This window comes from Salvelinus namaycush, chromosome 23 (assembly GCF_016432855.1).
Source record: "Salvelinus namaycush isolate Seneca chromosome 23, SaNama_1.0, whole genome shotgun sequence".
Taxonomy (NCBI): Eukaryota; Metazoa; Chordata; class Actinopteri; order Salmoniformes; family Salmonidae; genus Salvelinus; species Salvelinus namaycush.
In genome coordinates this window covers 1,565,427-1,575,395 of record NC_052329.1, presented here as the reverse complement: position 1 = coordinate 1,575,395, position 9,969 = coordinate 1,565,427, and the positions used below count along the sequence as shown (strand labels likewise).

The window sequence follows — 9,969 nt, the reverse complement described above, 5'->3', positions numbered from 1 at the left end:
TCTCGGCTGTAAAAGATCTGCCATTGCTGGAGGAGAAGTGGGCTTATGGACTTATGAAGGAGCTTAGTGTGGAGGAGGGGAAACTATTTTTTGTTGATGAAATAAGTTGAATGTAAATGTTTTTTTATGTATTGCATTTAAAAAAAAATGTTTATTTAAGAACGACACATTTGTTGTTCAATTTCTGAAAAGGCAGTGTGGCATTATTTGTGTTAATACTTGAGTATAAAATAAAGGTTTTATAAAAACTCAAACTCTCTCTCTCTCTGTGTCTCCCTCATAAAATCAGTCTGTCTCTCTCTCTGTCTCTCTCATATGATCAGTCTCTCTCTCTCTCTGTCTCTCTCATATGATCAGTCTCTCTCTCTCTGTCTCTCTCATATGATCAGTCTGTCTCTCTCTCTGTCTCTCTCATACGATCAGTCTCTCTCTCTCTTTGTGGGTCTGTGTAATCTGAGGGAAATATGTGTCTCTAATATGGTCATACATTTGTCAGGAGGTCAGGAAGTGCAGCTCAGTTTCCACCTCATTTTTTGCAGTATGCACATAGCCTGTCTTCTCTTGAGAGCCATGTCTGCCTATGGCGACCTTTCTCAATAGCAAGGCTATGCTCACTGACTCTGTACATAGTCAAAGCTTTCCTTAAATTTGGGTCAGTCACAGTGGTCAGAATTTAATGGCTCTTTTCTGGATTTTGATAATTAGCGGGTATCGGCCTAATTCTGCTCTGCGTTATTTAATGTTTTAAATTGTACACTGAGGATATTTTTGCAGAATTCTGCATGCAGTCTCTCTCTCTCTCTCTCTCTCTCTCTCTCTCTCTCTCTCTCTCTCTCTCTCTCTCTCTCTCTCTCTCTCTCTCTCATATGACCAGTCTGTCTCTCTCTCTCTCTCTCTCTCTCTCTCTCTCTCTCTCTCATATGACCAGTTTGTCTCTCTCTCTGTCTCTCTCTCTCTCTCTCTCTCATATGACCAGTCTGTCTCTCTCTCTCTCTCTCTCTCTCTCTCTCTCTCTCTCTCTCTCTCATATGATCAGTCTGTCTCTCTCTCTCTCTCTCTCTCTCTCTCTCTCTCATATGATCAGTCTGTCTCTCTCTCTCTCTCTCTCTCTCTCTCTCTCTCTCTCTCTCATATGATCAGTCTGTCTCTCTCTCTCTCTCTCTGTCTCTCTCATATGATCAGTCTGTCTCTCTCTCTCTCTCTCTCTCTCTGTCTCTCTCATATGATCAGTCTGTCTCTCTCTCTCTCTCTCTCTCTCTCTCTCATATGACCAGTTTGTCTCTCTCTCTGTCTCTCTCATATGACCAGTCTGTCTAACACACCAGCATGACTGATTTATCTCCTAATTCCTTCTCAATTCCAACAGATTACCAGCAGTAGATACTTCTAGCCTGGTCCCAGATCTGTTAATTCCTTCTCAGTTCCAACAGATTACCAGCAGTAGAAACTTCTAGCCTGGTCCCAGATCTGTTTGTGCCGTATTGCCAACTCCTATGGTGCAAATAACTAGGTTTTGTGTTTGAAAGACCAAGCTAAGATTCCACGGGGTATGAGCAGGTGGGTCTTCCAACGAAATGAGTCCCCTTTTGGGTCATTTAACGTGGTGAAAAACCCCTGTTTTATTTCACCAAATTGTAACATTCTTTCATAAAGAGCACATTATCAATTTAATAAAAAACACGTTTTCCCATCTGAAGAGGTTAAATAAAAATATGACTGTAGTAAGTGCCTATTAAAGTAACAGCCTAAATCTACTTCTTTCATCTTAAACCAGCTAAAAGAAAAATAGAAACATCTATGTACAGTGTGTGTAAATGTAGAAGAGTAGGGAGGTAAGGCAATAAATAGGCCATAGAGATGAAATAATTACAATTTATCATTAACACTGGAGTGATAGATGTGCAGATGATGATGTGCAAGTAGAGATACTGGGGTGCAAAAGAGCAAGAGGATAAATAACAATATGGGGATGAGGTAGTTGGGTGTGCTATTTACAGATGGGCTGTGTACAGGTGCAGTGATCGGTAAGCTGCTCTGACAGCTGGTGCTTAAAGTTAGTGAGGGAGATATAAGTCTCCAGCTTCAGTGATTTTTGCAATTCGTTCCAGTCATTGGCAGCAGAGAACTGGAAGGAAAGGCAGCCAAAGGAGGAATTGGCTTTGGGGATGACCAGTGAAATATACCTGCTGGAGCACGTGCTACGAGTGGTGTTGCTATGGTGACCAGTGAACTGAGATAAGGCGGGGCTTATCTCAGACTTATAGATGACCTGGAGCCAGTGGGTTTGGCGACGAATATGTAGCGAGAGCCAGCCGACTAGAGGTCGCAGTGGTGGGTGGTATAAGAGGCTTTGGTGACAAAACGGAGGGCACTGTGATAGACTGCATGCAGTTTGCTGAGTAGAGTGTTGGGGGCTATTTTGTAAATGACATCGTCGAAGTCAAGGATCGGTAGGATAGTCAGTTTTACGATGGTATGTTTGGCGGCATGAGTGAACATTCACCTCAGTCAATAGGAGACTGAACATTCACCTCAGTCAATAGGAGACTGAACATTCACCTCAGTCAATAGGGGACTGAACATTCACCTCAGTCAATAGGGGACTGAACATTCACCTAAGTCAATAGGGGACTGAACATTTACCTCAGTCAATAGGAGACTGAACATTCACCTCAGTCAATAGGAGACTGAACATTCACCTCAGTCAATAGGGGACTGAACATTCACCTCAGTCAATAGGAGACTGAACATTCACCTCAGTCAATAGGGGACTGAACATTCACCTCAGTCAATAGGAGACTGAACATTCACCTCAGTCAATAGGAGACTGAACATTCACCTCAGTCAATAGGGGACTGAACATTCACCTCAGTCAATAGGAGACTGAACATTCACCTCAGTCAATAGGAGACTGAACATTCACCTCAGTCAATAGGAGACTTAACATTCACCTCAGTCAATAGGAGACTGAACATTCACCTCAGTCAATAGGAGACTGAACATTCACCTCAGTCAATAGGGGACTTAACATTCACCTCAGTCAATAGGAGACTGAACATTCACCTCAGTCAATAGGGGACTGAACATTCACCTCAGTCAATAGGAGACTTAACATTCACCTCAGTCAATAGGAGACTGAACATTCACCTCAGTCAATAGGGGACTTAACATTCACCTCAGTCAATAGGAGACTGAACATTCACCTCAGTCAATAGGAGACTGAACATTCACCTCAGTCAATAGGAGACTGAACATTCACCTCAGTCAATAGGAGACTGAACATTCACCTCAGTCAATAGGAGACTGAACATTCACCTCAGTCAATAGGAGACTGAACATTCACCTCAGTCAATAGGAGACTTAACATTCACCTCAGTCAATAGGAGACTGAACATTCACCTCAGTCAATAGGAGACTGAACATTCACCTCAGTCAATAGGAGACTGAACATTCACCTCAGTCAATAGGAGACTGAACATTCACCTCAGTCAATAGGAGACTGAACATTCACCTCAGTCAATAGGAGACTGAACATTCTGCAAAAAACATACAACAATTAGCTGCTACAAACTAGCTCAGCACCGGGGATTAAACCTCTAGTTGAGTTTCATGTCAAACAGCAGTTACCGAGCCAAAGCCATCTTAGCACAGCCATCCTCTGCAATGTGTTGAGAAAAAGCCCCGCTGTTCACTGCAGTTGCATCGATGCGCTCTCTACAGAGGAAGAGGCGAAACAAGAGGTTTCACTCCCGCCAAAAGCTGTCCACAATAACCCCTATGGCTTAAACTTGTCACGCATCCTCCCGACTCTTATTGTTAGGGTGGAGACATAAGCATCTTGTTCTTTGTGACCCATTTTAAATAGTTGGTGTTAAACTGATTGACATACCCAGTTTATATGCATCTGCCTATGTTAGTGACCAGATCAAATAAGCAAAGGGATAAATATAAAATACAAATCGGATGCTATATGTAGCCTTTTCAAATAAATATCTTTCCTATTCAGTTTCACACTTTCAACCCCCCTGCTAGCTCACCCGACCTGAGTTGATTGACAGTTCGCTGGTCCAATCAGAGGGCCGAGTGTGCGTGTCACTAGCCAATCAGTGTGATACCGTCTCTGACTGCGTGGAGACTCTGTGCCACAAAATGAGTGACAAAACATTACAAAACCTGGCCAGAATGTCAAGTCATCGGTCTCAAGGAAAAGTCAAGTCTCAAGTTATTTTCTTTTCTATCAAGTCACGTTTCAAGTCATCAAATTTGTGACTTGAGTCAGACTCGAGTCCAAGTCATGTGACTCGAGTCCACACCCCTGCTAAAAGCCATTATCATCATTTTCACAACTTAACAGTATTATTCCAACCTCATAGTGTGGAAATACATACACTGAGTGTACAAAACATTAAGAACACCTGCTCTTTCCATGACAGACTGACCAGGTGAATCCAGGTGAAAGTTATGTTCCCTTATTGATGATGTCTCTTGTTAAATCCACTTCAATCAGTGTAGATAAAGGGAAGGAGACAAGTGAAATAAAGATTTTTAAGCCTTGAGACGTGGATTGTGTATGTGTGCCATTCAGAGGGTGAATGGGCAAGACAAAATATTTAAGTGCCTTTGAACAGGGGTATGGTATTGTGTCAAGAACTGCAACGCTGCTGGGTTTTTCACACTCAACAGTTTCCTGTGTGTATCAAAAATGGTCCTCCATCCAAAGGACATCCAACCAACTTGACACAACTGTGGGAAGCATTGGAGTCAACATGGGCCAGCATCCCTGGGAAACGCTTTCGACACCTTGTAGTCCATGCCATGACGATTTGAGGCTGTTCTGAGGGAACATTTTTGACTACACTGGGCTTTAAAAAAAAAATGAAGGACAGCTTTATTATGATACATTTTTTATGAATCACTAATCACATTAAATAAATCATTTTCAGGAAGAAAAAAAATACATGTTTATTTAACTAGGCAAGTCAGTTAAGAACAAATTCTTATTTACAATGACGTCCTAGGAACAGTGGGTTAACTGCCTTGTTCAGGGGCAGAACGACAGATTTTTACCTTGTCAGCTCGCCGGATTCAATCTGGCAACCTTTCGGTTACTGGCCCAACGCTCCAACCGCTAAGCTACCTGCCTCCTCTAACCGCTAGGCTACCTGCCGGACTGACTTTGTCAAAGCAACTAGAATAACTATGGCTTTACAAAGATGGTGAAAACTTGGGAGAAAATGTTGGGGTTATGTGGGTGAAAATATTCCTAGAAGACACAGAAGGAGGGACATGTCTGAAGGTTGCCACTTTGACAAGGCTTTATTAATTTAAAGTGGTCAACATTAAAGGGCACTTCATTTAATATACCAGGCATTTAAAATTCAATATTGGTGCACAATGTCTTCTCAAAATATCAAAGGGACGCAAAAGGTACTAATTTCATGGAACGACCCAGGTAACAGTCTAGTATTGTGATCAGTGAACTCTCTCTCTCTCTCAGATTTAAAATAACCCAATCCCCATGGTGATATTCACAAATAGCAATAATTTGTGAGGCTGGGAAATTAAAACCATTATGTGGTTTCAACAGAAGGGGTGAATAATGGTTGTTGATAGTTAGCTGCCTGGCTTTTGGAGGACAATGATTTGCAGACAGCTCTTAAACACAGACAGGTAAATATCCACTGCTTGTTTGTGAGGTTCATCACACATTTTTGCAGTTTTCCACCTCAGAAATGTGTTTGTAAATATACCTATCCTCTCCTACAAACTGTATGCACTTATTCCATCCATCTCCCCTTCCCTTTTAGGAAGAAAACAATGAAGAAGAGGAAGAGGATATCTACTACTACATAGAAGATAGATACTACTATATAGAAGATAGATACTACTATATAGAAGATATATACTATTATCTAGAAGATATATACTACTACATAGAAGATATATACTATTATCTAGAAGATATATACTACTACATAGAAGATATATACTATTATCTAGAAGATATATATTACTATATAGAAGACATATACTATTATCTAGAAGATATATACTACTACATAGAAGATATATACTATTATCTAGAAGATATATACTACTATATAGAAGATATATACTATTATCTAGAAGATATATACTACTATTTAGAAGATATATACTATTATCTAGAAGACATATACTACTACATAGAAGATATATACTATTATCTAGAAGATATATACTACTACATAGAAGATATATACTATTATCTAGAAGATATATACTACTACATAGAAGATATATACTATTATCTAGAAGATATATACTACTATATAGAAGATATATACTACTATATAGAAGATATATACTACTATATAGAAGATATATACTACTACATAGAAGATATATACTACTATATAGAAGATATATACTATTATCTAGAAGATATATACTACTATATAGAAGATATATACTATTATCTAGAAGATATATACTACTATATAGAAGATATATACTATTATCTAGAAGACATATACTATTATAGAGAAGATAGATACTACTATATAGAAGATATATACTATTATAGAGAATATAGATACTATTATATAGAAGACATATACTATTATAGAGAAGATATATACTACTATATAGAAGATATATACTATTATAGAGAAGATAGATACTACTATATAGAAGATATATACTATTATAGAGAAGATAGATACTACTATATAGAAGATATATACTACTATATAGAAGATATATACTACTATATAGAAGATAGATACTATTATACAGAAGATATATACTATTATAGAGAAGATAGATACTACTATATAGAAGATACAGTTGAAGTCAGAAGTTTACATTCGTCTTAGCTAAATACATTTAAACTCAATTTTTCACAATTCCTGACATTTAATCAGAGTAAAAATTCCCTGTCTTAGGTCAGTTAGGATCACCACTTTATTATAAGAATGTGAAATGTCAGAAGAATAGTAGAGAGAATGATATATTTCAGCTTTTATTTCTTTCATCACATTCCCAGTGGGTCAGAAGTGTACATACACTCAATTAGTATTTGGTAGCATTGCCTTTAAATTGTTTAACTTGGGTCAAACGTTTCGGGTAGCCTTCCACAAGCTTCCCACAATAAGATGGGTGAATTTTGGCCCATTCCTCCTGACAGAGCTGATTTAACTGAGTCAGGTTTGTAGGCCTCCTTGCTCACACACACTTTCAGTTCTTCCCACAAATGTTCTATAGGATTGAGGTCAGGGCTTTGTGATGGCCACTCCAATACCTTGACTTTGTTGTCCTTAAGCTCTTTTGCCACAACTTTGGAAGTATGCTTGGGGTCATTGTCCATTTGGAAGACCCATTTGTGACCAAGCTTTAACTTCCTGACTGATGTCTTGAGATGTTGCTTCAATATATCCACATCATTTTCCATCCTCATGATGCCATACATTTTGTGAAGTGCACCAGACCCTCCTGCAGCAAAGCACCCCCACAACATGATGCTGCCACCCCGTGCTTCACGGTTGGGATGGTATTCTTTGGCTAGCAAGCCTCCCCCTTTTTCCTCCAAACATAACGATTGTCATTACGGCCAAACAGTTCAATTTTTGATTCATCAGACCAGAGGACATTTCTCCAAAAAGTACCATCTTTGTCCTCATGTGCAGTTGCAAACCGTAGTCTGGCTTTTTTATGGCGGTTTTTGGAGCAGTGGCTTCTTCCTTGCTGAGCGGCCTTTCAGGTTTTGTCGATATAGGACTCGTTTTACTGTGGATATAGATACTTTTGTACAGGTTTCCTCCAGCATCTTCACAAGGTCCTTTGCTGTTGTTCTGGGATTGATTTGCACTTTTTGCACCAAAGTACGTTCATCTCTAGGAGACAGAACGCGTCTCCTTCCTGAGCGGTATGACAGCTGCGTGGTCCCATGGTGTTTATACTTGCGTACTATTGTTTGTACAGATGAACGTGGTACCTTCAGGCGTTTGGAAATTGCTCCCAAGGATGAACCAGACTTGTGGAGGTCTACAATTTATTTTTCTGAGGACTTGGCTGATTTCTTTTGATTTTCCCATGATGTCAAGCAAAGAGGCATTGGAGTTTGAAGGTAGACCTTGAAATACATCCACAGGTACACCTCCAATTGACTCAAATCATGTCAATTCGCCTATCAGAAGCTTCTAAAGCCATGACATAATTTTCTGGAATTTTCCAAGCTGTTTAAAGGCAAAGTCAACTTAGTGTATGTAAACTTCTGACCCACTGGAATTGTGATACAGTGAATAATAAGTGAAATAATCTGTCTGTAAACAATTGTTGGGAAAATTACTTGTGTCATGCACAAAGTAGACGTCCTAACCGACTTGCCAAAACTATAGTTTGTTATCAAGAAATTTGTGGAGTGGTTGAAAAACGAGTTTTAATGACTCCAACCTAAGTGTATGTAAACTTCTGACTTCAACTGTAAATATCGATTTAAATGTTCTTTGCGTGCAACTAACAGATATGGGCCACAGTTTTTGGTCCACAGTATATATACTATCATATAGGCTATATAGAAGATATGTACTATTATACAGACTACATGTACTATTATATAGACTATATATACTATTATATAGATGATAAATACTATTATATAGACTATATGTACTATTATATAGAAGACATCAAAACTATGAAATAACACATATGTAATCATGTAGTAACCAATGAAGTGTTAAACATATCAAAATATATGTTATATGTTGTATTTGATATTCTTCAAATAGCCACCCTTTGTCTTGATGACAGCTTTGCACACTCTTGGCATTCTCTCAACCACCTTTATGCGGTAGTCACCTGGAATGCATTTCAATTAATAGGTGTGCCATGTTTAAAGTTAATTTGTGGAATTTCTTTCCTTCTTAATACGTTTGAGTCAATCAGTTGTGTTGTGACAAGGTAGGGGTGGTATACAGAAGATAGCCCTATTTGGTATAAGACCAAGTCCATATTATGGCAAGGACAGCTCAAATAAGTAAAGAGAAATGACAGTACATCATTACCTTAAGACATGAAGGTCAGTCAATTCTGAAAATTTCAAAACCTTTGAACGTTTTTTCAAGTGCGGTCGCAAAAACCATCAAGTGCTATGATGAAACTGGCTCTCATGAGGACCGCCACAGGAAAGGACAGACCCAGAGTTACCTCTGCTGCAGAGGATACGTTCATTAGAGTTACCAGCCTCAGAAATTGCAGCCCAAAAAAATGCTTCACAGAGTTCAAGTAACCGACACATCTCAACATCAACTGTTCAGAGGTGACTGCGTGAATCAGGCCTTCATGGTCGAATTGCTGCAAAGAAACCACTACTAAAGGACACCAATAAGAAGAAGAGACTTGCTTGGGCCAAGAAACATGCGCAATGGACATTAGACCAGTGGAAATCTGTCCTTTGGTCTGATGTTCCTACCGCCGTGTCTTTGTGAGACGCAGAGTAGGTGAATGGATGAGATCCGCATGTGTGGTTCCCACCGTGAAGCATGGAGGAGGAGGTGTGATGATGTGGGGGGTGCTGTGCTGGTGACACTGTCAGTGATTTATTTAGAATTCAAGGTACACTTAACCAGCATGGCTACCACAGCATTCTGCAGCGATACACCATCTCATCTGGTTTACACTTAGTGGGACTATCATTTGTTTTTCAACAGGACAATGACCCAACACACCTCCAGACAGTGTAAGGGCTATTTGACCAAGAAGGAGAGTGATGGAGTGCTGCATCAGATGAACTGGCCTCCGCAATCACACGACCTCAACCACATTGAGATGGTTTGGGATGCGTTAAACTGCAGACTAAAGGACAAGCAGCCAACAAGTGCTCAGCAAATGCGGGAACTCCTTCAAGACTGTTGGAAAAAGCATTCCTCATCAAGCTTGTTGAGAGAATGCCAAGAGTGTGCAAAGCTGTCATCAAGGTAAAGGGTG

At 39.5% G+C, this 9,969-nt stretch overlaps 1 protein-coding gene across 1 annotated transcript in view; it reads right to left on the bottom strand.

Moving 5' to 3' along the window:
- The window catches only part of LOC120018906 (teneurin-4-like), a gene marked incomplete at its 5' end in the record, with an annotated part of 135,502 nt that overhangs the window by 1,465 nt on the left and 124,068 nt on the right, over positions 1-9,969 (bottom strand). The gene's annotated exons all lie outside the window — the stretch shown is intronic.